Source organism: Onychomys torridus, chromosome 3 (genome assembly GCF_903995425.1).
Source record: "Onychomys torridus chromosome 3, mOncTor1.1, whole genome shotgun sequence".
Lineage (NCBI taxonomy): Eukaryota > Metazoa > Chordata > Mammalia > Rodentia > Cricetidae > Onychomys > Onychomys torridus.
Window position 1 is genome coordinate 157,950,797 of NC_050445.1, and position 24,519 is coordinate 157,975,315.

General features: G+C 41.9%; 1 protein-coding gene across 2 annotated transcripts in view; it reads left to right on the forward strand.

Annotated features, from left to right (window-relative positions):
- The window catches only part of Stk38l (serine/threonine kinase 38 like), a 63,510-nt gene continuing 38,991 nt past the window's right edge, over positions 1 to 24,519 (forward strand). For both annotated transcript variants that reach the window (XM_036181607.1, XM_036181606.1), the window contains exon 1: positions 1 to 87. The gene's annotated coding sequence lies outside the window, so the exon portion shown is untranslated. The remainder of the gene's footprint in view (positions 88 to 24,519) is intronic.

The following is a 24,519-nucleotide window of genomic DNA, read 5'->3' on the forward strand; positions in this document are numbered from 1 at the left end:
GCGGGGCGGGGCGGGGCTTGGCGCGGTGGACGCGCGCCGCGGGCTGCGGTGGCTGAGGAGGTGAGCGGCCGCTGGCGACCCGGACAGGTGAGAGCGGGCACGGTGCGGGTGCGGGGCAGGGCCGCGGGGCTGCGGCTGCGCTCGCGGTGGGGAGGCACGGCGGGGTCGGAGCGGCACGGCCCGCGGCGCCCGGCCCTGGTGTCCCCGGCGGAGCGGAGAACCGCGGCGGTGCGCGGCGTCCCCGGGCTGCAGGCGGGGCCGCGCCCCCAGCGCCTGTCAGTCACCGGGGCCTTGGCTGAGGCGGGTGCGGCATCCTGCGCACCCGGAGCGGAGCCTCCAGCCCCGCGCCCGCCCCTGCTCCTGGCCCACCTTCCCGTCCGCTCCCGACGCAGAGGGCACGGGCGGCCGGCACAAAGTTGCTGGTGCACGGTGACAGCAAACTTCGCAAGCCGCTGGCCTGCGGGTCACCGATGCTACTTTTTACAGTACGGGGTCGCTTTTCGGATCCCGAAGTTTGGAGAAACGCTGTGGAGAGATGCGAGGTGTGGCTGGGCAGCGGCTGCTGCAGAAGCGCGCTGCTGCCGCCCCTCGGGACTCGGGGCAGCGCGGACGCGCTCTCCGCCTCCTAAGTGCAACTTGGGATGCGTTTTGCTAGAAGCCACTTATGGAAATGGCCCTGGTATTAGCCCCACGACTGCCAGGAAGCCAGACGAACAAAGTTAAGTGGGTTTGAGGTGGTGATTGACGAGGAGATTCTTGCCCTTGTTTGGCAGTGGTGGCTTAAATCGGTCAGTTCTCCCTTCAAGTCAAGATCTGCTGTTCTTAAGCCTTGCTATTTGCATACCAAGTTGTCTGTCTGCCTCTCTCACTCTCTCTGTCACACACACAGAGTTTTTCTTTTATGCCTCAGGATATATAAAACAATTAAGTTTATTACTCTCTCCCCCGTGACCAAGAGGCATTGTATCTGAGTTAGCTGCTCCGCTCCTGTGTCTTATTTGGGGAGAGAAATTAGTTCGAGATATGGTAAATTATGATATGGTAAATTGTATAAGTTTATAAAAGTACTTTTATTTGGAAAATCCTGATCCAAAAAGAAGTACAATGGATAAAAGTTTGGGATATAACCTCATTCTGCTCAGTGTTTTTCTCTGAGTTAGAGGACTGATTAGGTTTCTCGTTCTATGGGATGTGCTTAGAATGAGAAGCACATTGGGTGTAGTTTTTGTGCTCTTTTGAAAGGCCTTGCTGTTAAGGAATGAAACAAATCAGACCCAGAAAAGCCACAGTAAGTTAGTACAATACTGCAAGTTCCAGCATTTGTTTTGGAGTTTGCTTAAAAATAAGTCAAAGAATAGGAACTACGATTGTGCAAATAAGGTGTTCTCTGGTTTTTTTTTTTTTAATTATTTAAAACAATTTTTAAGTTTAAATATATTTTGATCATATTCTTCTCCTCTTCCAAGCCCTTCCAGATCCTCTCCTTCCTATTCACCAGACTTTTAAGATCTTTCTCAAAAGCAACAACAAAACCCGGCAGTTTTTATAATACTAGGTTTTAATTTCAGAAGGTGGAACATTAAGAACAAAGGAAAAGAGGGCTGGGGATTTAGCTCAGTGGTAGAGCACTTGCCTAGCAAGCACAAGGCCCTGGGTTCGGTCCTCAGCTCCGACAAAAAAAAAAAAAAGAACAAAGGAAAATGTATTTTATAGAAAATGAGAAAGCATTAGTCTCAGTTTGGCCATTTTTCTTTAGAAAAGTTTTGCTCCTTCAAATAACAGAGGCATCATTGTTGGTAGGGTTGGTAACATGCCTTAGCCTTCTCACAGCTGGGATCTCACTGTAATGTTAGAAGAATTTATTTACATAAGTAAATGCAGGGCCAGTTAAGCAAGCATATGACTGCTTGAGAATCCTAGCATTGCAGTCAAATCAACAGATGGGCAAGTTATGACTGGGTTAGATTTGACATATGCAGAAGCTTGCCCCTGAATTTTTATGAAATGCACCAGAGGCTGTTTCAGTGAGGTGATGACGACAAGCTTAAGGCCGAAGGGTTTTGTTTAAACCAAAACAACAACGACAACAAACCACAAACAGAATAAGCATACATCTCCTTTCATTCTTCCTTGATCCTCCAGCAGATTTGGTTGAGTCTCAAGAGAATACTTCGTGAGGCATGAGTGATGCTTTCATGTACTGGTTACATAGGACTCTGTCTCCAGGTCAAAGTTTTGCTGATTGGGAGGATATTATTGTTTGCAAGCATTGGAAGGGGATGAAAGAAGAGTTGGTTGCCTGCTATCCACAGATGTTGTGGTCTGTCCTGAGGCAGGTGGAGCCTTGGAGAGAAATATGACCCTGCCTCCAGTAACTAGAATATAAAATTCATGCTGAAGCTAAGGAAGGAGAGATTCAATCTTACCAAACAACAGAAGGTTTCAGGAGGAAAAGGCATTTGTAAAGATGATTTGGGTGACCTGATAGGATGGGAAGAGAGTAAGAGAATAGTTTATACAGAGCCATTTGCTGCCAAACCCATGTTTACCTTCAAGAGTGTTTCTGTTACTCCAACCTTGCTGATGGAATAAATGAGGTGCCAAGGTCGGGTAGACAGGAAGTGACAGAGTCACCTTGGCCTGGACACCTGAGTTTACCCACTGTCCCCATTTCCTGCCATTCAGGAAGGTCTCACTCAGGTCTGTAGTTGCAAAGAGTGGATTTTGGAAAAAAGCTTCTAAATTTTGCGATTGGCTTTCTGAAAAACTCCCAAGGTAATGAAAACCTAGGGAAATTTTGAGTTGTGGTTTTGTTTTAGTTTTTGAGACAGGGTCTCCCTGTGTAGCTGCATAGTTCCAGGCTGCCCTGTATCTCACTGTTTAGACCAAGCTGGTTCTAACTCACAGAGATATACCTTCCTCTGTCTCTCAGTGTTGGATTAAAGATGTGTGCCACCACACTCAGCAAGTGAGTTATTTTTGGCATGTAAAATATTTTAGTCCATTTTTGGAAGTTGCTTTTAGTGCTAGTTGGTTGTAACCATTGAGTAAGACTTTTGATAATTTTGAATTACTGCCTGTCAGCACCCATGTGGATTCAGAATGAGAAATTAGAAGCACACTCACCCTTACCCCACTGCAACATTTCAGTTGTTGTGTATTTTATCTTGTGTTTTAAAGGTTACTTGGCTTTAAATATTGTTTGGATTGACTTATGAAGCTGGAATTGAGTTGATAATGTTAGTCTTGCTCCTGGAGAAAGCTTATCTCAAGATTTGCACCTTGTATTGTGTTTCATGGTTCTGTGAAGCACTTTTATATATGTTCTTGCTCATTTGTGGATGTATAGGGAGGATAGGACTGTTACATCCATTTACAGGGAGAGAGAACTCAGATTTGAGTGACTTACCTGAGCTCTTAACATAGAGCCAACACCTAAACTTGAATCTAACATGCATGCTAGTTGTCTTAATAGATTAGAAGCCATTGTAAGCAGAGTGCTTGCTGAGAACTCTACAAAATTAGTTGATGAGACATGGTTCTTGGCCTCAACAATTAATCCCAAATAAACAATACTATCAGCCATCTGACTTAATTAAAACCAATTAGGGTTGGCTAAATATTATAGCACAGCATTTTCTTTAACAGTCATAGTTTTGAGCCTCGAGCATTGTTGTTTATTTTATCAAATTGTGAGGCTGGATTTTATTTTTCCATTTTTAATCATGAAATGCTCAGTCTTCAGTTCTTAGTTAAGTTGCTTTCTGCTGGTCCTAAGCTCAAAGGCTTGCCTCCTAACTAGAAAATCATGTTGAAGGAGTGGATGAAGCAGAACAGATAGAAACTGAAATAAAAATCCTAGGGTCGGAGCTAGGCTTGGTGAGGAAGGGCAATCTTACTTTTTAGTGTGTGTGTGTGTGTGTGTGTGTGTGTGTGTGTGTGTGTGTGTGTATGCATGCAAGTAAGTAATTTTGGCAGGGTTTCACTTTGTAGCCCTGGCTGGCCTGGAACTTGAAATGTGTACCAGCTGGCCTCAAGTTAAAGAGGTCTGCTTCTGTCTTTCCCCTGAGTGCTGTGATTAAAGGTATGCACCACTAGGCTTGGCAATGAGCTATCTTACAGTGGCCCTCTTGTAGGAAATTCAGTATGCATTTTATAGCATGGGAAGATGGGCTCTTTGAGAGATCAGAGAACCTCTTTAGTGATCCATTTATGGAAATATTATCTTGTACCAGTATCTTGTTCCATACAATTTAAATTTTAGAAGTCATGGGCATTTTTTACTTAGTTAAACATTGATGACATGCTGCCAGACCCCCATTATGGAAACACCATGCAGTATTTGCCCTGCAGGCTCTTTTGTATTTGTCCGAAGGTGCTGGGTGCCTGGTTTATAACACTAAGGAGTTACCGTTGGCTGCATTTTTTGCAGTTGAGATCCATTTCATTGCTTGTGCACACCTTTCACATCTGGTGAGGAGATTCTCCCCATATGTCCACCATTATCAAGCCAAACAGAAAAATTTTTTCCTATTTCTGTGCCTGGTGTGGAAAAATTGCAGTACTGAATTGCATGCATTTCCCTATTGGTATTCTTAATATGAGTTAGCACTCAAGGAGACTCCTGATGCTTCTAATCAGGTTAATTGTAGTTGGGCTTCTTGTCTAGCACTGTGAGGTCCTGGCAAAACAGACAGTGTGATGTATTACCCTCCCTTGTAGACGGATTCTATCTTGTAAGTGGTATGGTGAATAGGTACAAATAGCTACAGTTCAAACACAATGGGACATCTAGAATACAGAGGAAGCAGAGATTGCTAGTGAGTGGGCAGATTAGGAAAGTGTCTTTCGTGGACTCAACTTCGAATTGACCATTTAAGAGTAAAGGACATGCCAGGCAGAGGGATTAGCATAATTTGGGTGTGTCCTGATAACACCTGGTAAGTTATGTGCTAATTATGTAATTTTTTGTTGTTGTTGTTCAATTGGATTTGAGGCCTTTGAGCTTGGAGAAAGGTGGTTTTCAGTATCTCAGCCTTTTCTTCAATAGCCACACAACTTGGTACATTTAATTAAAGTTGTGCTTCAGTAATATTACAGTGATAGGAATATATAGGGAGTAAGCCAAGAGAAGAGAGACCAGAAATGAGAAGACCACTGAAGGGACTAAACACCTTAGGCAGTCATGATATTTTCAACTAGATGAGATGGAAGAGACTGGAGTGGTGGGCATTGTCCTTGTATTCAGGCCTAGGGTGTTCCTTCATGCTGAGGTACCTGCCTGTGCTGCAGGTGATGTGGGGTTACAGAGTTTTGGTGCTCTCTGGCTGGACAAGCAGCCAGCCAGCCAGGCGTCACTCTGTAATGGTGTCATAGGTGTGATCCTTTACAAGGGCACAGCTGCAGGAACAGTGAGATGATAAAGAAAAGGAGCCTCTGTTTAGGAACCATGAGGTTTTTCCAGGAAGGGGTAGTGTTTGAGCTATCATTTGATGGATAAGTAGGAGTTTTTAAGGCCAACTAGCCACAGGAAAACATCATAGAATGATGTAAGACAATGAAGCATTCGGGGTGCCATGGGCCCTGGGTTTTTTAGTGTTGGGACATGAGGCTGGGCAGGATAAATGAGCCTTTTATTTGCAGTGCTTTTTGGTGTTATTTTGTCTGGCTTGAACACCCTGACCTTTTGTAAGTGTTTTGTTGCCTCATATAGGCCTGATGGAAGAAGCATCCTTGCTGAATGTCCTCCCTTCTGCATTTGGAGTTTCAGCAAGAAATGCCTTTTACTTCTATTTTGGGAAATTAGACAGAGAAAGTGACAGCACCATCAGCTAGAGAGAGAAAGAAAAAAAAAGTTTACTAAATGCCTTTAATGAATGCACGGACTTACTCTGGTTCTTGTATAAAGAGACTGTCTCAGCAAAGCACAGCTTCAAGACCAGTTGTCCTGGGGAGGGGCTTTGTAGGAGGGAAGCATTATCTTTTCTCTAAGGCTTATGAAACACTGAATTTCTGTGGGATACCTTCAAGTGATGCTGCTGGTCATAATGAGTTCTGGTGCCCATTTCACTGTTGCAGCTAGAAGCTCATCAGTGTACTTTCTGCAGTGCTGTTCTGTTCTATGGACTAAGCCCAGGAAAAAATACATTTAAACAATTCTCTGCAGACAACCAAAAAGTTAATAGCAGACTGCAAGTAGGAAATGCCCATTGTGTTTCCAGGCTATGGGTCCTCAGCTGTGTTAGCTTTATTACCATAACTGGCTATAATAAACATTTACAAGGAATAGGCATGGCAAGGGGGAAGTGAAAGACAAAAGAGCAGAAGAAGAAGTCCTACAGAGCAATGGGGGAGGCCCTGGGTAGAGAGGGGCCAGTTCATGTGTTAGAAAAGACCAGGTACTTCTAATACCTTCCCAGGTGAGAGTTAAGGTCAGGTTAACTCACAGTTGCCTCACAGTGCCCTGTGGGGATCATTAGGGCAAACAGTGGCAGTGTGTTTTAACCCAGTATTTATAGATTCGATTTAAAATGTGCCCAATAGAGACTCTCTAGACTTGGACAGAATGGGAAACAAAAACCAGCACGTTAAATAGTAGTGAACATTGTAGCCACAGTTCTGAAATGTAGAAAATAAATTAGGATATGAATCCATAGGTGTTTGACATTGGGCCATAAGCATGTTTTCTGATATGCCTTTGCCCACACTTTGTGGGTAATTCCCATGCTCTCTTCTTTCCTTCTGCATGTAGCACCAGTCAGGTGGAGGTGGGGGCAAGAGGTAGGACTGTTTGTATGAGAGCAATTTTTAAAGATTTATTTTTATTTTATGTGTATGAGGATTTGCCTGTATGTCTGTGCACTATGTGTGTGCAGTGCCCTTGGATGCCAGAAGAAGGCATTGGATACCCTGAAACTAGAATTACAGAAGATGGTTGTTGGTCTCCATGTGGGTTCTGGGACCTGATCCCAGGTCCTCTGACAGAGAAGCCAGTGCTCTTTTTTTTTGAGACAGGGTTTCTCTGTGTAGTTTTGGCACCTGTCCTGGATCTCACTCTGTAGACCAGGCTGGCCTCAAACTCACAGATAACCACCTGGCCTTGCCTCCTGAGTGCTGGGATTAAAGGAGTGGGCCACCACTGCCTGGCCAAAGCCAGTGCTCTTAACTGCTGCGCCATCTACAGCCCTGAGTTAGAGTTTTTACTAGTAGAAAAACTGCATTTTCTAGCTGTTGTATAGTATAGAACCTGTTGGTTCGAGGAAGGAAATGGATGAGAGTCATCTGGAGCTTGTGTTGTCCTGTCCACAGAAACCCTGCCACACACCTGCCCCTGAAAAACAGCCCCAGGGCTGCCAGAGCACTCATCACCAGACTGAAGAAGGCTTTAGTTTTTCTATGATGACAGTAAGTTATTTCACTTCCCTGTGGAAAGGCACTCTGCAGTTCATATCTAGTCAGTTCCAATAGGGAGTCTCTCTCTGTCACTGCCACCAAATGGATTCTGATTTCTGTCTAAATATTTAAGCTCCTTCAGCTCTTAAGGCAGCTGGCTTTCGTACTTTTAAATGGTTGCTATTCTCTAGTCTTCTACTCCCCACTTGTCCTTCTCCATATGCTCTGGGGTTGGTGATCTCATGTGGTCTGATATCTTTAGTGGGCACTGTGCAATGATGACTTCCAAACTTCTATATCTTTTTAAAAACCTTTTTAATTATATGCCTGGGAGTGAGGAGTATGTGCATATGAGTATGGTTGCCCAAAGGAACCCAAAGCATCAGATTCCCTGGAGCTAGAAATACATGTAACATGAATCTTAAAAGTTCTTATTAATAAAAGCAAACCTGGAGCCAGGTATTGGGGTGAATGCTGGAAGATCAGAGAAGCAGAACAAGCCACAGCTACCTTACCTTGCCAGTTCCTTAGCTGATCCTGTTTCTTCAGACTGGAAGCCTCTGAGTCCTCATCCAGAGTGAATCTCAGCGGAACTGTTGCTCAAAAGCCTAAAAGCTTAACTAGCTCTAGTTCCTGGTCCTCACACCTTAAATACCTTTCTGCTTTCTGCCATCACTTCCTGGGATTAAAGGCATGAGTCACTATGCCTGGCTGTTTCCAGTGTGGCTTTGAATTCACAGAGATACAGACAGATCTCTGCCTACGGAATGCTAGGATTAAAGGTGTATATGCCACCATTTTTCTGGCCTCTATGTCTATCTAGTGGCTGTTCTGTTCTCTGACTCCAGATAAGTTTATTAGAGTGCACAATATTTTGAGGAACACAGTATCACTACAGATACAGGCAGTTGTGAGCGACCTGGTGTGGGAGCTGGAACCCAAACTCGGATCCTCTGCAAAAGCAGTACCTATTCTTAACCCCTACATCTCACCAGCCTGGTGTGTTCCATGGATAACTTGGATTCCATTTGCCTCACTTTATCTTCTGTCCGAGCTCTTGCTCATTTCAGTATGTGATGTTATTCTATCAATGTGCCACATTGTTCTTGTATTTTGAGATGAGATTTCATATCTGTCTGCCTCAGCCTTCCAAGGTAATCTGACCCATAACCCTGGAAATTATCCTTGGTCCCTCCTTATTGGTCACTGTGGCCCATCATTTATGAAGCACACCTTGCTACCTGCCGTTTATTGTCTTTGCTTCATTCTTAGTGCCACTTTCTTGATGTCAGCCATTTCCCATTGTTGTGTCTTTTCCTCTTCCAATCCTTTTGCTGCCATAGAATTCGAATTATGTGATTCTCACACTTAAGAGTCATAGGCAGGAGAGAACTCACTTCCACAAATTGTCCTCTGATTTCTACATGAGGTCAGTACCCCCTCAATAAAAAACATATAATTTAAAAAAATTAGTATTTCCAGTGATTCCCTATAGCCTCCCTGCAGACATTCTTCTCAGTTTTGGTTCAATTTGGGAACCTCTAGGTTATTACATCCATGTATTACTAAAGTTAGTGGCTAATTTCTCTCCATTTAATTCATTCTAGTGTCATTTTTACAGTATGACTTAATCTCAGATCTTGAGGGCTTTCTTTGAAAACAACTACAGGACATGACCACATGTTGAAATTTCTCCAAGTTTTATCACATTTCGTCTCTACTCTAGCCACACTAAACCTGGAGATTTTCTTACATTGTGCCACATACACTGTTTCCTATAACCTTTCCAGCCTTTGTGGGTAACCCTGTGTTCTCTGCTTAGGTGTCCCCTCTGTAAAGAACATCTTACTTTCCTCTTTCTGGCAGTTAACTGTGTGCCTTACCCCCCCAAACCTTGGTTTTTCTAAGTGTTTTATACATGTGCCTGCCATGGTGTTTTACATCTTAAAGCAATGGTAAATAACGTGCTGGTCCTTTATTTACTATTCGTCAGCCTTGAAACAGTGTTAACTGGAATTTTCTCCTGTGTAATTTGGCCTGTTCTTACCACTGAATTAGGTAATTTCTGGGGAGAGCAAAGTAGTATTTGAAGATGACTATCTTACACCTCTGTTTATAGCTAAGCATCTTTATTTCCCGTGTTCAAATATGGGTTCTGCACATTTCACCTTCTTGGCCACTCCTCTCTGTCTTTTTTTGTCAGTGTTTGATTGGCATTGTCATAAGGAAGGCAGGATGTCCCAGATGTTTAGAACCTGGATTTGGATTCCATGTGTAAGGCCTGATGCTCACCTTTTCAGATCTGTTTCTGTGAAGGTTTGTTTTAGGTTTAGAAGTCATCAGGATTTGGGGAATTTGTTTAACTTACCAAGTGACTAAGAGCCTGATGTATAAACAGGGTTGCTAATTAGCAGCTTTGTTCATATGAGTATAATGAAACTGGGGTCAGCATACTGCCTCCTACAGGAGAACCACAATCTAATCAAGTATATAATCCCAGGAGGAGTCACTGAACCAGGATAACCTAATGTTGCCTCTTTGTAAAGATACTTGGCTTGTCTCACTCTGAGTGTGTGCAGTGCATGTGTTCTTCAGACAAACTGTAGGGTACAAAGCAAAACCTTGCTTGCTAACTCTTGCTTCATCATCCCAGACTGACAGGTTTCCTCTGTTGTCTTAATCTCTGTTCTATGTCTGAGATAAAATACCATGACCAAGGCAACTTATAAAAGAGTTTACTTGGACTTAGGGTTTCCAGAGGGTTAGTTTGTGATGGCAGAACAAAGGTATGGTGGCAAGCAGCTGGAGATGCAGCTGAGAGTGCACATCCCAGTCTTCAAGCAGGAGGCAGTGAAAGCACACAGGGGATGATGGGAGCTTTTGAAACCTCATGCCCACCCTCAGCGACACACTTCCTTCAACAGGGCCACACCTCCTAATCCTTCTCATATAGTTCCACCAGCTGGGGACTAAGCATTCAAGTGCCCAAGACTTACAGGGGCTTCTCATTCAAACCACTGCATTTATTAACACAGTCTTTCCTTCAGCAAGGTTCTTGTTTTCATATGCCAGAGTCTGCATCCTTCTCACTGCTGTTGAACTTGGGATGCTCAGGTTTCTACAACTGCATCTTGGAATTACTTGATGTTGGTGACTGGTTTCAGCCACACCTTGTGGTTCATGCGGATGTTAACTAAATTTTCAAGTCATAGGGACACTTACTCTGCCTCTGTATGCTGTTACATGAATCTTAAAAGGTCTTATTAATAAGATCAAACCTGAAGCCAGGTATTGGGGTGAATGCTAGAAGATCAGAGAAGCAGAACTAGCCACAGCCTCCTCACCTCACCAATTCCTCCGCTGATCCTGTTTCCTCAGACTGGAAGCCTCTGAGTCCTCATCCAGAATCAATCTCAGCTGAACTGCTGCTCAAAGGCCTAATAAGCTTAACCAGCCTAGTTCCTGGTCCTCATGCCTTATATACCTTTCTGCTTTCTGCCCTTACTTCCTGGAATTAAAGGCTCACTTTCTGGGATTAAAGGCATATGTCACCATGCCTGGCTGTTTCCAATGTGGCCTTGAACTCACAGAGATCCAGACAGATGCTAGGATTAAAGGCGTGAGTGCTACCATTTTCTAGCCTCTGTATCTAGTGGCTGTTCTGTTCTCTGACTCCAGATAAGTTTATTAGGGTGCACAATATTTTGGGAAACACAATACCACCACAGTATACCTGACTATGGAGCCTGGCCTAGTGTTGGAATACTTCCTCTGGTGTAAATTGACCTACTACTATGTGGTTCTCAGGTGTGAATTTTGTAGATGTAGTGTGGAAAAGTTGGACACATCTAATAGGTATGACACTTTCCTTGTTTCTGAACCATCTCAGCCTGAAGTTTAAGAATATGAAAATTTGTGTGGCAGGGTAGCTATCTCATTCTTCTCAGTAAAAATAGTGCACATAACAGTTTATGTCTTAGTGTTTGCTTTTGTGTGTGTGTGTGTGTGTGTGTGTGTGTGTGTGTGTGTGTGTAAAAACAGGTATTTGCACAGGTTTGTGCAGGTGAGTGTATATGTATGAAAACAGGCATTTGTACAGGTTTGTGCAGGTGAATGTATGTGTGGAGCCCCAAGGATGATGTTGAGTGTCTTTCTGTGTTCTCCCACTAAACCTGTAGCTTACCAGTTCAGTTGTCCTGGATTGCCAGTAAGCTCTAGGAATCTGTCTGTCTTCTGAGCAGTAGGACTACATGTGTATGCTACTGTGCCCAGCTTAGGTGGAAAGTGGGGATCCAAACTCAGGTCCTTATACTTATTCAGCAGCCACTTTATAGATTGATCCATCTTCCCAGTGCCACATTTGATTTAAAAAATTTAAGTCAAATATAATTTACATTTTGTGTATTAAATTTAATTTATTCTTCTGTTATAGTGCTTCAAATTTGGACTCTAGTATGCTATTTTGAATTATTCTTCCCAGATTTAGGTAGGTAACTACAGTCAGTATTGCCTAAGTCATATGAGAGTCTTGTAGAACTTATGGACATTCTTAGGTTTGTTTGCTTTGTTTTTGTGACAGGGTCTCAGTACGCAGCCTAAGTTGGCTTTGAACTGGCCTTCCTCTTGTCTTGGCTTCTTGAGTTCCAGGATAATGACAGGTGTTTGCTCGCATCCACCTTGTATTCTGAGTCATATTTAATCATTCACCAAATACATCTAATTCTTAGACACACACACACACACACACACACACACACACACACACACACACACATCGCCCACCCAATAGAGTGTAGTTTGTGAAATCCATTCAGACAACTCACAGAGGTTTGTCCCAAAGCTTTGCTGACAAGCAAAATAGCAGCATAGGTAGCATCCTCCTCTCTCAGAATTCTAATTCATCCTTTTCCACCTCTTGTAAACTTCCATAATGAAATCTTCCTTGATGCCCGTTTATAAAATTTTAATGTGTCTTGGAGTCCCTATGCTTTGCATACCTCTCCCCTATTAGACCAAAAGGGTACTTTGTATCAGTCACCTGTATTCCAAGAGCAGTGCCTGGCACACAGTGCTGCCGGGTATTTGTTGAGCTAATTAATCAAAGCTATTTCACTAGAATTCTATTCTTGAGAGCTTCTTAAAACATGACTCACACTTTCCTTTAGCATCTGAAGCAGGATTTGCTTTTCTTTGTTCTGAACATTTTGTAATTTGTGTTCTCTGATTGTGTCCCACATTCCCATTTCCAGCTAGCATAGCAAGCTTCAGAATTCTGTGCTTAATTGCCATCCATTCAGTCAGCTCACTTCCTCCCAGTGGTCACGTTGATGCCTAGAATATTTCTTTCACTATATGAGACATAATGGGCTATTTTAGCAAGGCACTCCTATGTGTCTTCATTTTAGCTGTGGGAGAATTCTAGCAGATATCCTCAAAGTTGAGGTCCTCATCACAACAGCTCATTTCTGCATCAGCTTCTGTATCTAGAGTATCAGTGCCTCTGCTGCCTCTGCTCTCCTGCCATTGCTGCACCCAGTGCAGAGCCCTGCCCCATCCCGTTCTTCTGATGCTCAGTGGTGCCATGTTAACTTGCTGGTGAAGGGTCAAGTACTTTCTTTGTTGAATACCCAGCTTCTAGTCATGGTCTCCTGGGCTTGCTGGGTTTTTGAGGGAGAGGATCCAAGTCACATTGTTGATAACACCCTTCCCATTTGTTTGATTCAACACATACAAATAACAGATGCCTTCTCTGAAGTCATGTTCTTCCTTAGGAATTAAGTGACAGGCAGGTGTTATACAGGGTACCCTGCTTGCCATCATTTGTTAAGTAATGGATGTATTCAGTCTGAATGGTATACAGTGCTCATGGTCCTTAGTATCAGTAGCAGAAGCCATTCTCTGGGTAAGCACATTCTTCTTCCTCTCAGTGAGATAGTCTCACCAGCAAGGTCCCTCCCTCCCTGTGTGCTTAAGTACAGACAGGTCAGGCTCCATTTCTCTCTTCTCTATGTCACCCAGTTGGTAGAAGAAAACTCACAGTAGTGAGTTCCTTAAAAAACATGTCTGCCAGGGTTGGAGTCCAGGTAATAGTGATGGCTTTATTGAGAACTCAGTCATTGCACATTGAAATTAAATTTAAAGTATCAATTTCATAAAATAGAAATGTCAACTAAGGCTGTCTCTCAGTAGTGCAGTTTTTGCTTAATATGTTTAAAGGTCTTGATTTGAGCCCCAAACTGCAAAATAAGTCTTTTTTTTTTTTTTTTTTTTGTAGTTACATTTGGTAAATTCCATGTATTTTAATTGATTCAATATAAAATAGACAAATTAAAATATTTCCTTAGGAAGGGAGAAAGCACTGTAAAAACTTTTGCTAAGTATTGGTAAGTTAAATATTCTAAAACATTATATTTTGAAAATTTTGTTATTAATTTGTTTATTGAGACAGGCTGGTCCAGAACAGTCCTCCTGTCTCAGCCTCCCAAGTGGGATGACAGGCATGCACCACCAGTCAGCATTTTTCTTGTGAAAATGAGTATAATTGTTGAGTATTTACTTTCTAAAGTGGCTCTTGGTTGTAGAATAATATGAAGAGTTCTGTGTTTAGTATACTCAGAATGAAACAAGTATTTGCTCTTTGGTTTTAATAGGGTACTTCACATCCTTCTCATCCTGTGTTTAGGAAAGGTCAGTCAGTGAAAGATAACTAACATACACAGGAAGCTCCAGGACTAAAAAGCATGGGATGAGTGCAGGTTGGTGTTACTGTGTGTTTGTGTGAACACTGCTTCTTCCCAAGCATCCTGAAGCATGGCTGGCCCAGAAAGATTCATGATTTAGGTAAGCAGCATCTCTCAAAGCAGTATCTTTTAGGGCAGTTCTGACTTTGTCTCCAGTCTAAGCACCCTTTAAAAACCTAGTCCCTTTTCTCTGGAGATGGGAAATACTTGAGATTTTCAATTACTATCTCTTTGGCAGATGCCTAGAGAAACCCAGTTGTCCTTCCCAAGAACTCCAGAGTGTAGGGCTTAGCGTCCCTGCTGTTACTGTTGTGACACTTGAAGGGCCTCCTACAGAACAGTGTATCTCAGCAATCTTCTGTTACACCCTTAGGGCAGCACTTGACCTGCCCAAGTTGCCTGCATGTGTTACAGAGAGGCTGAGCTGAAGCTGATTTTTTTTTTTTTTTTTTTTTGGCTACATATTTGAGTACTTCTGCACATTTAGTGTTATCCTGATTATCATGAGGAGTGGGTTTAGGATGGCTCTGGATATCAAGGAATTTGGATCTTCATGGTTATAGCAGATATGACTATAAGTTGGTCTGCTTGGGCTCATGATTTGACACCTTATTGTGAGATTGGTAATAGGTGCCACACAAGTTCTGAAACAAAAATGAAGTTGGAGACATGAAAATCTAGCAAAAGAGGGAAAATTCATTATTTTCTGTAAATATTATAGAAGGAAAAAGAAGGAACATTTTTGATTTTGTATTTGTATGTATGTATGTGCTTGTAGAGGCCAGAGGTCAACCTTCCTCAGAGTTGCTCTCTTCTGTGTGTTAGGGTAGAGTTTTAAAAATATTTTTATATCTATATGTATGGGTCTGTGTGTAGGACTGTGCTTACATAAGTGCAAGGGGAGGGCCTTTGGAGTCCAGAAGAGGGTGTTGGGTCCCCTGGAGCTGGAATTAAAGATAGTTGCTAGCCACCTGATATGGGTACTAAGAACTAGACTCCAGTCCTCTGGAAGAGCAGCAAGCACTCTTAACTAATGAGCCATCTCTTCAGGTTCTGTGTCTAGATTTTTACGTGAGTTCTCAGCATGAAACTCAGGTCTTCATGATTGTATGCACATACTTTATGGGCTGAGCTAGTTCCCTACCACAATTTTTATTTATTTGTTGATGGTACAAGTGATTGAACTTGACTCTGTACTTACTAAGCACATACTCCTCCCCTGAGCTATCCCTCCAAGTCCTGAGGAAGGACCATTTAAAATTTATATCATCAAGCCTTCATGGTAAGATTCATTATAGCATGCCATTAGGTTTTTGAGGGAGGGGACTAATGACTGGTAGAAAATAAAGTTACATATTTAGGGTGGGTCACATTACAGGATTTAATAAAAACCAAGCTTAGAAGTTTAAGTGGGAATGACTTCTGTGGCATCATCCCAGTTTTAAATTAGGACAGTGGCTTAGAGATGAGAGATGGGACCTGCAGCATGGTTGGGGATGGAGGTGAGAATGAAGAGGATGGTGGATGGTAGGATGCAGTGGGTAAAGGAGCGAACAAGACAGACTGCTTCCCAGGCTCCTTGCTTGGGTGGGAGTGGGGACACCACCATGGGCAGGTAAGGCATAGCTTGACTCTCTGGAGAAGTCAGGCGTTTACCTTGGGTGTAATTAAATAGATGTAAGTTAACTCTTAGATGTTTCAGCTGAAACGTACCAGAGAATAGAGACACGAGATTGGGTGAAAAGATGGATCCAGAACATTTAGGGGAGTTCCTCAGCTTTGTTGAGGGTTGCTTAGCTTAGGGAAGGGTTCCACTTACAAGAGTCAGAGACATAGACCAAGGGCACTGTCACAGTCACGTCTAGTAAAAGTCTGAAGAGCTCTTCTTACACATGCTGACTGAGTTACTTTGTAATTTTTCCCAGGAATATGGCATACGATGCTCTTTAGGAAATTAGGAAATGTCAAAGCTATGAAGGAGAAGAGATGATTGGGGTACCTCATACAGCTTCTCTCTTGACCTTTTTCTTAGAAGAGGATAACAAATCCGTGTGTGTGTGTGTGTGTGTGTGTGTGTGTGTGTGTGTGTGTGTGTATGTATGTGCAAGGTCATGCAATATATACCTCTTCATTTTTGTTGAGACAAGGTTTCCCTATGTAGGCTGGCTTGAAACCTCATGAGCTTCCTACCTCAGCTTTCCAAGGCCTGGGACTCACTATGAACACCAGGCTAGCCTTGAACTCAAACTCATAGAGATCCACCTGCCTCTGCTTCCCAAGTGCTAGGATTAAAAGTGTACACTGCCACACCCAGCCTAATAAAGTATGGTTTTAAACACAGTGCTTTTAGTCATTTCACATATTAAAGAATTGTTGTGTCTTTCCATAAAATACCGCACATGCCTACATTCCTTTTAATTTTTAAAATTAGATTGAATGAGGGGTTAGAGAGATGGCTCCCTGGTTAAGAGCACTTACTGTTCCTGCAGAGGACCCAACACGTACATTGGATACCTCATAACCACCTGTAACTCCAGTTCCAGAGGATCCAACACCCTATTCTGGCCTCCATATGCACTACATACATATGGTGCATATATAGATAAGTAGGCATATGCCCCCTGACACACAAAAATATTTTTAATTATTGAATAAAAGAATGTTAAATGTCCCTTTCTGGTAATTTCCTTCATTCCAACCCCTGCATGCCCAACCTATTTCTGGCTGTAATGAGGCAAGCTATATAGCTATAAGGGAAGCCTTGCCATGTCTGGCCATGAAGAGGCACTTCTGTTATGCTTATGATATTAATGAAGTTGTGTGCTGGTTTCTACTGAAGCTGAGTTAATTTTATTTCCTCCTAAAAGATGGTACTGCCCTGTTGATGTTGTTAAAATCATCTTTCTGAGTCAGTAAGGTTGATGATGGAGCCTAGGTTGTGATAAATGGCTAAGCTAACAAATGCATTGTTAAGAACCCTCTGAAGAAGTTAGTCACTGGCCCCTACCATGTGAGATCACAGAAGACAGTTAACTCTTAACAGTTAACTGTCCATGCATTTGAGGCAACAAAAGGAATGTCTTTAAAAACATACTTTATTAGGCTGAGTGGTGATGCATACCTTTATTCTCAGTGCTTGGGAGGCAGAGACGGGGGCTCTCTGAGAATTGGAGTTTGAAGCCAGCTTGTTCTACATAGGGAATTCCAGTTCAGCCAAAGAAAAGGAGTTGGATCCTGTCTTTAAATAAAATTGTTGTCTCTAAGGGTCTCCTAGAGGAGAGGGTCTCTTGCAGAAGTGATGAAAGTGATCTAGAGAATGTGCTGCTTTCCTATGTGTACTGTGAAGTTTTCAGGTCACTTCTACCAAAGGAAATTTTTGGTTTAAAAAACAAAACAAAACAAAACAAAACAAAACAAAAAAACCACCGAAAATTCTTCTCTTAGTTTTATTAGTGAAAAAATACTAGTTTTTGAAAAACAAAAACAAAAACTTTTAATTCAGAAGTTTGATTTGAAATAGAAATTTTGTACTGAAAGCCTCTATGGAGCTCTGCCTATATCAAATGCGATGCTTTGTCACAGTCTGCCATAATCTTGAAAATTCCTTTTGTGTTACACGTAGAATTTTTCTCGCTTTCTATATATTTTTTCTTTCTTTTTTCAGCCCCCAGTAGAATCATAAAGGGAAAAGAAAAGAAAAAATAAAAGTGTCCATGTTTATACAATACAAAGTAGCCATTTAGTTCCTAAGAATTGTGGGTGGTTCTGAGGTTTCATGCCACTGGGCCAGTGATGAGGCTGCACAGTCATCCCTAGGACCATAGTGTCTGGGCCTCTGTAGCAAGCTTTCTTGTCAGACAATCTTTGGATCACCAGCCCCCAAATAACAACATGGAGACTTATTATTAATTATGAAAGTTTGGCCTTAGCTTAGGTTTTTTTTCCAACCAGCTCTTAGAACTTAAATTAACCTGTTTCTATTAATCTACATTCTGCCACATGGCTCATTTACCATTGTTCTGTCCATGTGTCCAATTTCTGCAGAGTCTCTGGCTAAATCCACGTGCTTAGATTGCTCCTCCTCTTCCTCCCCCTCTCTCCCCAGAAATCCTGCCCATCCTCTCATGCCCAGCTATTGGCCATTCAGTTCTTTATTAAACCAATCAGGAGGTGTCTTAGGTAGAGACACATCTCTACAGTGTACACAAATATTCTGCAACATTTCTCCCTTTTTGTCTACATAAAAAGGAAAGGATTTAACTCTAACACATTAAAACTATATTTAATAAGAACAGTTATCAGGTTAGAATTATATTCACAATGTCCAGTCCATTTGTATTTGGTAATTTTGGAGAAAATACTCTGTTATCCATCCTATCCTGATGAGTCTAAAGTTTTATACCTAAACCATTTTCTATCATAACTTGTATTACCATCCTAAAAATATCACTTTAGATCTCAAAACATTTTCTTAGATAAATAGTTTAAGCTTTTATGTGTCTCAACCTTTATAAACTTTGCATCTCTTTTTTAAGTTTATTTTTTTTAATTTGGTAGCAAAGAAAATGGTATAACAATCTAGTTTTCAACCCCCATCAGAGACTCAAGAAGGATAAACTATTACCTGAATAAATAGGAAATATAAAGCAAATAACTTCCAAAACTACAGAAATGACAAAGACAGCAGGTTGCCTGGACAGTCACACAAGCTTCCTCTGTAATGTAGGGGCATCCATCTTTAGCCAACAAGCCTAGGTTATCTGACAGACTTTTCTGAGAAGCAGGAATTTTGAAGGACTGTTCTACTTGTCTTGGTAAAGTTTGGCATTCGCCTTCTTTTGTGTTTTCCCTGTCTAATTTGGGCAGCATACTGTCAGCAGTTGAGGCAAGGGCAGTTTTTTGTCCAAATGGCCAGCTTTGCCACATAGAAAGCAAGCTCCATATGGAGGTTCTTTGATGCCCATCATCCTTTTTTGAAGTAAGTTGGTGCTGCCAATCACAGATGTGTCTCATTGTCATGAAAAGCCTTGTTATTAAAACATCTTAAATAATACATTCTGTAGATTTCTGAAGTGTTTGAAGATCATCTACCTATTTAAACTGTATCTCTGTTTGACCTTGAAAGCATACCTAACATGGCCACAAATTTGATTGTTATAGCTGGTTTAACTACTAACCTGTATTTCTTATTATCCTAAATAGAACTTTACATTTTTAAATGAGCTGCATAGGTACAATACCTTAAACAAGAGTAGAAACATATATACAGTGTTTTATAACAAAAATAACCTTAAATTTGTATCAATATACAAAAACTTATATCAATGTAAAAATATTTGAGACTAGTGTAGCTGGAGATTTCTTCAGTCCCAGTCCCGCCGGGGCCCGCAGCCACTCAGACCCAAGTAAACACACAGAGACTTAATATTCTTATAAACTGTATGGCCGTGGCAGGCTTCTTGTTATCTAGTTCTTATATCTTAAATTAACCCATTTCTATTAATCTGTAAGTTGCCATGTGGCTTGTGGCTTACCATTATTTTACATCTTACTTCTCCTAGCTCAGCCTTCCACTTCCCAGAATTCTCCTCTCTGCTTATTCCGCCTGTTATACTTCCTGCCTGGCTACTGGCCAATCAGCATTTTATTTATCAATCAATCAGAGCAACACATTCACAGCATAAAGACATCCCCAGCAGACTAGTAGTTATTTTTTAGTCTAAAAGTAGATTCAATAATTTACCTTTCTTTCCTATAATTCCCATATCCCCTCCTTGCTTTTTCTTTTTGGAAAGAAATCCTTGAATTCAACCTCCCTTGTTTAATTTCCTCCCTTACCATAACCAGTAACAATTTGCAACCAAGCCTCCTAAATGATGACAAACATCTATAATCCACCAAATGACTAAAAACTACCTACCCCCACCTCTTGGGAATGTGGGCCTTGTGTACTTAAAATTACTTTTTATTGTCTGGGGTGATGGCATCTTTAGGGAACCCTGAGAAAATTGAGAAAATGGTTAAGTCCTGGGAAAACTAGTATAATATTTGTTGTCTAGTCTCTATTATGATAGGAAAGTACAGGGCTTATCTGAAGTTCTGGCTGGAGTCATCTGTGAGGCTGGACCATCTTGGCTAGCGGCTTTAAAGTTGTTTTGAGGAAACTGCAGCAGAGGCCTTCGGAGAGGCTGGGTCACCTGGGCTGCTTGTCTTCATTGGTGTCTGTTTTTGTTCTTGTTTTTGTTTTTTCCTGAAAACACACAAACTTTTAAAGGTAGCAGACATTCTGTATTCACACAAGTATGGAATGTGCAGTGTGCACAAGTCAGCTAAAGACGATTTTTGTTTGTTTGTTTTATGTTTTAGCAGGTAAAAGGCATCTGTTAACTTTATAAGTCTGTTTGGATTGGATAACCAAACCTCTATCCATGCCATATGAAAGGATAGCATGTAATAATAAGTCATGAGGACTCCTTAGTCAACAAGATTTATCATGTCTCATCCAGTCTCAGATCTGTTCCCATAGTAAAGGAATCAGCTTACATATTACCTGTCTTGTAGTCTTGTGTTTTTTCCCATATCTATAGCTAAGATTTTAGGAGGTTTTCCCTAGTCAAATATGGTCTTTATTAATTTTGAAGAAATCCATAGCTTTTTCTTTCCTATGTAAACAAAAGTACAACCTCTCCCCCCAACAACACATTTTCTAACTCCCATTCAGAAGTTAAGACATTTTAAAAATATATAGGTTGGTTTAATTTAGCAGTTTCTATAATCCAGTGTCTCTCTCAGCAGCTATTGTTTTTTTATTCATTAGCATTTTAAAAATTCAAAGTCAACAAAGCACCATACAGGATCCAGACACCCTGTGTATTTCCTATCCTTACATGGCTTTTTTTTTTTAATATTACTTTACTCCCTCTTTAAAGACTTCACTTTGTTATTTTTAAACTTTTTGTTTTCCTATGACTGTCTGTACGCATTTTCTTTTCTTTAGTACGTAAGCACATTTTTTAAGCATACTATTTCTGCTCATGTTTTCTGGGTCTTGACCTGACTTTATAAGTACCTGTAACAGTTCATTTGCAGCATTCTCTGTGTGAACCAAACCTGAAACTGCTAAGTACTGGTCAGGCCCTCCACCATGAGGCTCCACTTAGCACATGGCCTAGCGGCTGGCTCTGCCCCCTTTGGGTCAGTGAGTGTGGAGTCTTATGCCTGCAGGTCCTGGCCTAGAACAGGTCTATCTGCCCTAGCTCTGGGGAGTTTCTGGGTCCACATTGCAGTAGGTATTTCTGTCTAGTCTCTTGCAACCAAATTGTGAGCCTGCTGCTCATAAACCTATTTAAGTGCTCAGTTGCTGGGCCTCATAAGAGAGCTGCGCCTCTGAACACCACAAGCACTGAACCTACTCGGAACTTTTTCTTTCAGCCTTTTCAGGCCTTATGTGGATGCACATGCCAGATGTTGGGCACCAATTGTAGCAAGCTTTCTTGTTGGACTGTCTTTGGATTACCAGGCCCCAAATAAGACATGGAGACTTATTAATTATGAAAGCTTGGCCTTAGCTTAGGCTTTTTTCCAACTCATGAATTAACTTGTCTCTATTAATCTAATTTCTGCCATATGGTTCATTATGTCTGTTCTGTACCATATGTCCGACTTCATCAGAGTCTCATTGGCTTCTCCCTGGCTTTAAATGACTAAGGTAATTCCCTGTTTATGATCTGCTGAACAGAAAATATGCTGCTGCTTCCAACCGGGTTCATCTGGGTGGCTCTGTAGTTTAAAATGCTTCCCAAATTATATTTGATAAAGCAAAAACCCTAGAAGAATCTCTGTAAATCCTCATGTTAATGTTTCCCAGGGACTGGAGAGGTGGCTCAGTGCTTAGACCAGTGCCTGAAATACAGAGCTACCAAAGAATAGTCATAATATTGCTGCCATGCTCGGTTCTTCCCTCTGTGGCACACAGAGCTTCTGCTCATTTATGTGATCTTTATTGTATGACATTTTATAGACTTCTGTTACATGGAAATTAAACCTTCTACACACTTCAATATTCTTCACATCTGTGACAATGAGCTATTCATGGTACGTATATTTTATTACCCATAATTGTCAGCTTTTGGTATCATTGTTTGCTATGACTTACTTCCTCCCCTAGTGAAAAAAAAAATGCATATAATTGACTGTTTAGCACACCTTGTTCTAGTTGGGGTCACCATTGCTGTGATGAAACACCATGATCAAAGCAACATGGGGAGGAAAGGGCTTACTTCCCTGTAGCTGGAGTTTTCTCCAGTCCTGCCAGGGCTGTAGCTGCTCAGACCCAAATCAACACAAAGACTTATACTACTTATAAACTGTATGGCTGTGGCAGGCATCTTGTTATCTAGTTCTTATATCTTAAATTAACCCATTTCTATTAATCTGTAAGTTGCCACATGGCTTGTGGCTTACTGGCACCTTACATCTTCTCATGGCGGTGGCTAGCAGCATCTCCTGACTCAGCCTTCCACCTCCCAGAATTCTCCTCTCTCCTTATCCCACTTACACTATACTTCCTCCCTGGCTAATGGCCAATCAGCATTTTATTTATCAACCAGTCAGAACAATACATTCATAGCATCCCCAGCACTTCCCATGTGACAGTCCATCACTGAGGGAAATCAGGACAGAGACTCAAACAAGGCAGAAACATGGAGGCCATGGAAGAGTGATGCTTATTGGCTTGTTCTTCATGGCTTGCTCAGCCTGCTTGCTTGCTTGCTTCCTTCCTTCCTTCCTCCCTTCCTCCCTTCCTCCCTTCCTCCCTTCCTCCCTTCCTCCCTTCCTCCCTCCCTCCCTCCCTTCCTTCCTTCCTTCCTTCCTTCCTTCCTTCCTTTTCTTTTTCTGTATTGCGTTAATTTTTCCCCCCAGAGCTGAGTACCGAACCCAGGGCCCTGCTCTTTCTAGGCAAACGCTCTACCACTGAGCTAAATCCCCACTCCCTCAGCCTGCTTTCTTATTGAACCCAGAACCACCAGCTCAGGGATGGCACCACCCACAATGGGCTGGATCCTCCCACATCAGTCACTAATTAATAAAATGTCCTATAGGCTTGCCTACAGCCAGATCTTATGGAGGCATTTTTCTTGTTGTCTATCAATCATCTGTCTGTCTGTCTGTCTATCTATCTATTTATCTATTTATTGTTTTGACATTCTGACCAAGGTTTCTCCTCCCTTTTCTCCCCCCAGTCTCTCTGTCCATCCGATCTTCCTCTTTTTTTCTCTCCAGAAAAGAGCAGGCCTCCCCAGCATATATGCATATCAACCAGGCATGGTATATCAAATTGCACTGAGACTAGTCACCTCCTTTTTTATTGCCCGGATGTGGCAATCTAGTAGGAGGATGGGTCCCAAAAGCAGGCAACAGAATCAGACAGCCCCTGTTCCCACTGTTAGGAGTCCCACAAGAAGACCAAGCTACACAACTGTCACATATATGCAGAGGGCCTAAGTTAGTCCCATGCAGGCTCCCTGGTTGTCATTTCAGTCTCTGTGAGCCCCTACAAGCCCAAGTTAGTTGGTTCTGTGGGTTTTCCTGTGGTGCCCTTGACCCTACAGGCTTCTACAATCCTTCCTCTCTTTCTTCCACTGGATTCCCTGAGCTTCACCTAATGTTTGGCTGTGGGTCTGCATCTGTTTCCATCAGTTGTTGGGTGAAGCCTCTCTGATGACAGTTGGGCTAGGCACCAATCTATGAGTATAGCAAAATATCATTAGGAATCATTTTATTGCCTTTTTTTTTAATGGAGGCATTTTCTTAATTGAGGCTCCTTCTGCTCCAATAACTCTAGCTTGTGTCAAGTTGACATAAAACTAGCACACTGTTGTTTTATTCCCATGTGTAACCTGTTGAAGACATCCCTGTCTTACCAGATGTGACTTGGGGAATCTGTAGTAGTAGCCCAGGGAGATCAAATGTATTTTGCTTGCTGTTTTTTTGGAAATAGGGTCTCCAGTTAACTCAGACTGTCCATGAACTCCTATGTATGAGGATGAGCATGGACTTCTGTTCTTTCTGCCTCAGCTGAAAGTGCTGGGAAGATGACCAACTAAGATGAGACTTAAACTGATATTCTGCTTGGGTCTTATGGTGTAAAGCCATAGACTGAAGTTCCTTGGTATCTTAGTGTTTACTATTGCTGTGAAGAGACACCATGACTATAGCAACTCATATAAAGAAAACATTTAATTGAGGTGGCTCACTTACAGTTTCTGAGGTTAATCATCATGAAGAGGAGCATGGCAGCATGCAGGCAATGTAGAGCTGGAGCTGAGAGTGCTACATCTTGCAGGCAACAGGAAGTTGACTGACTGTCATACTGAGGGAAGCTTGA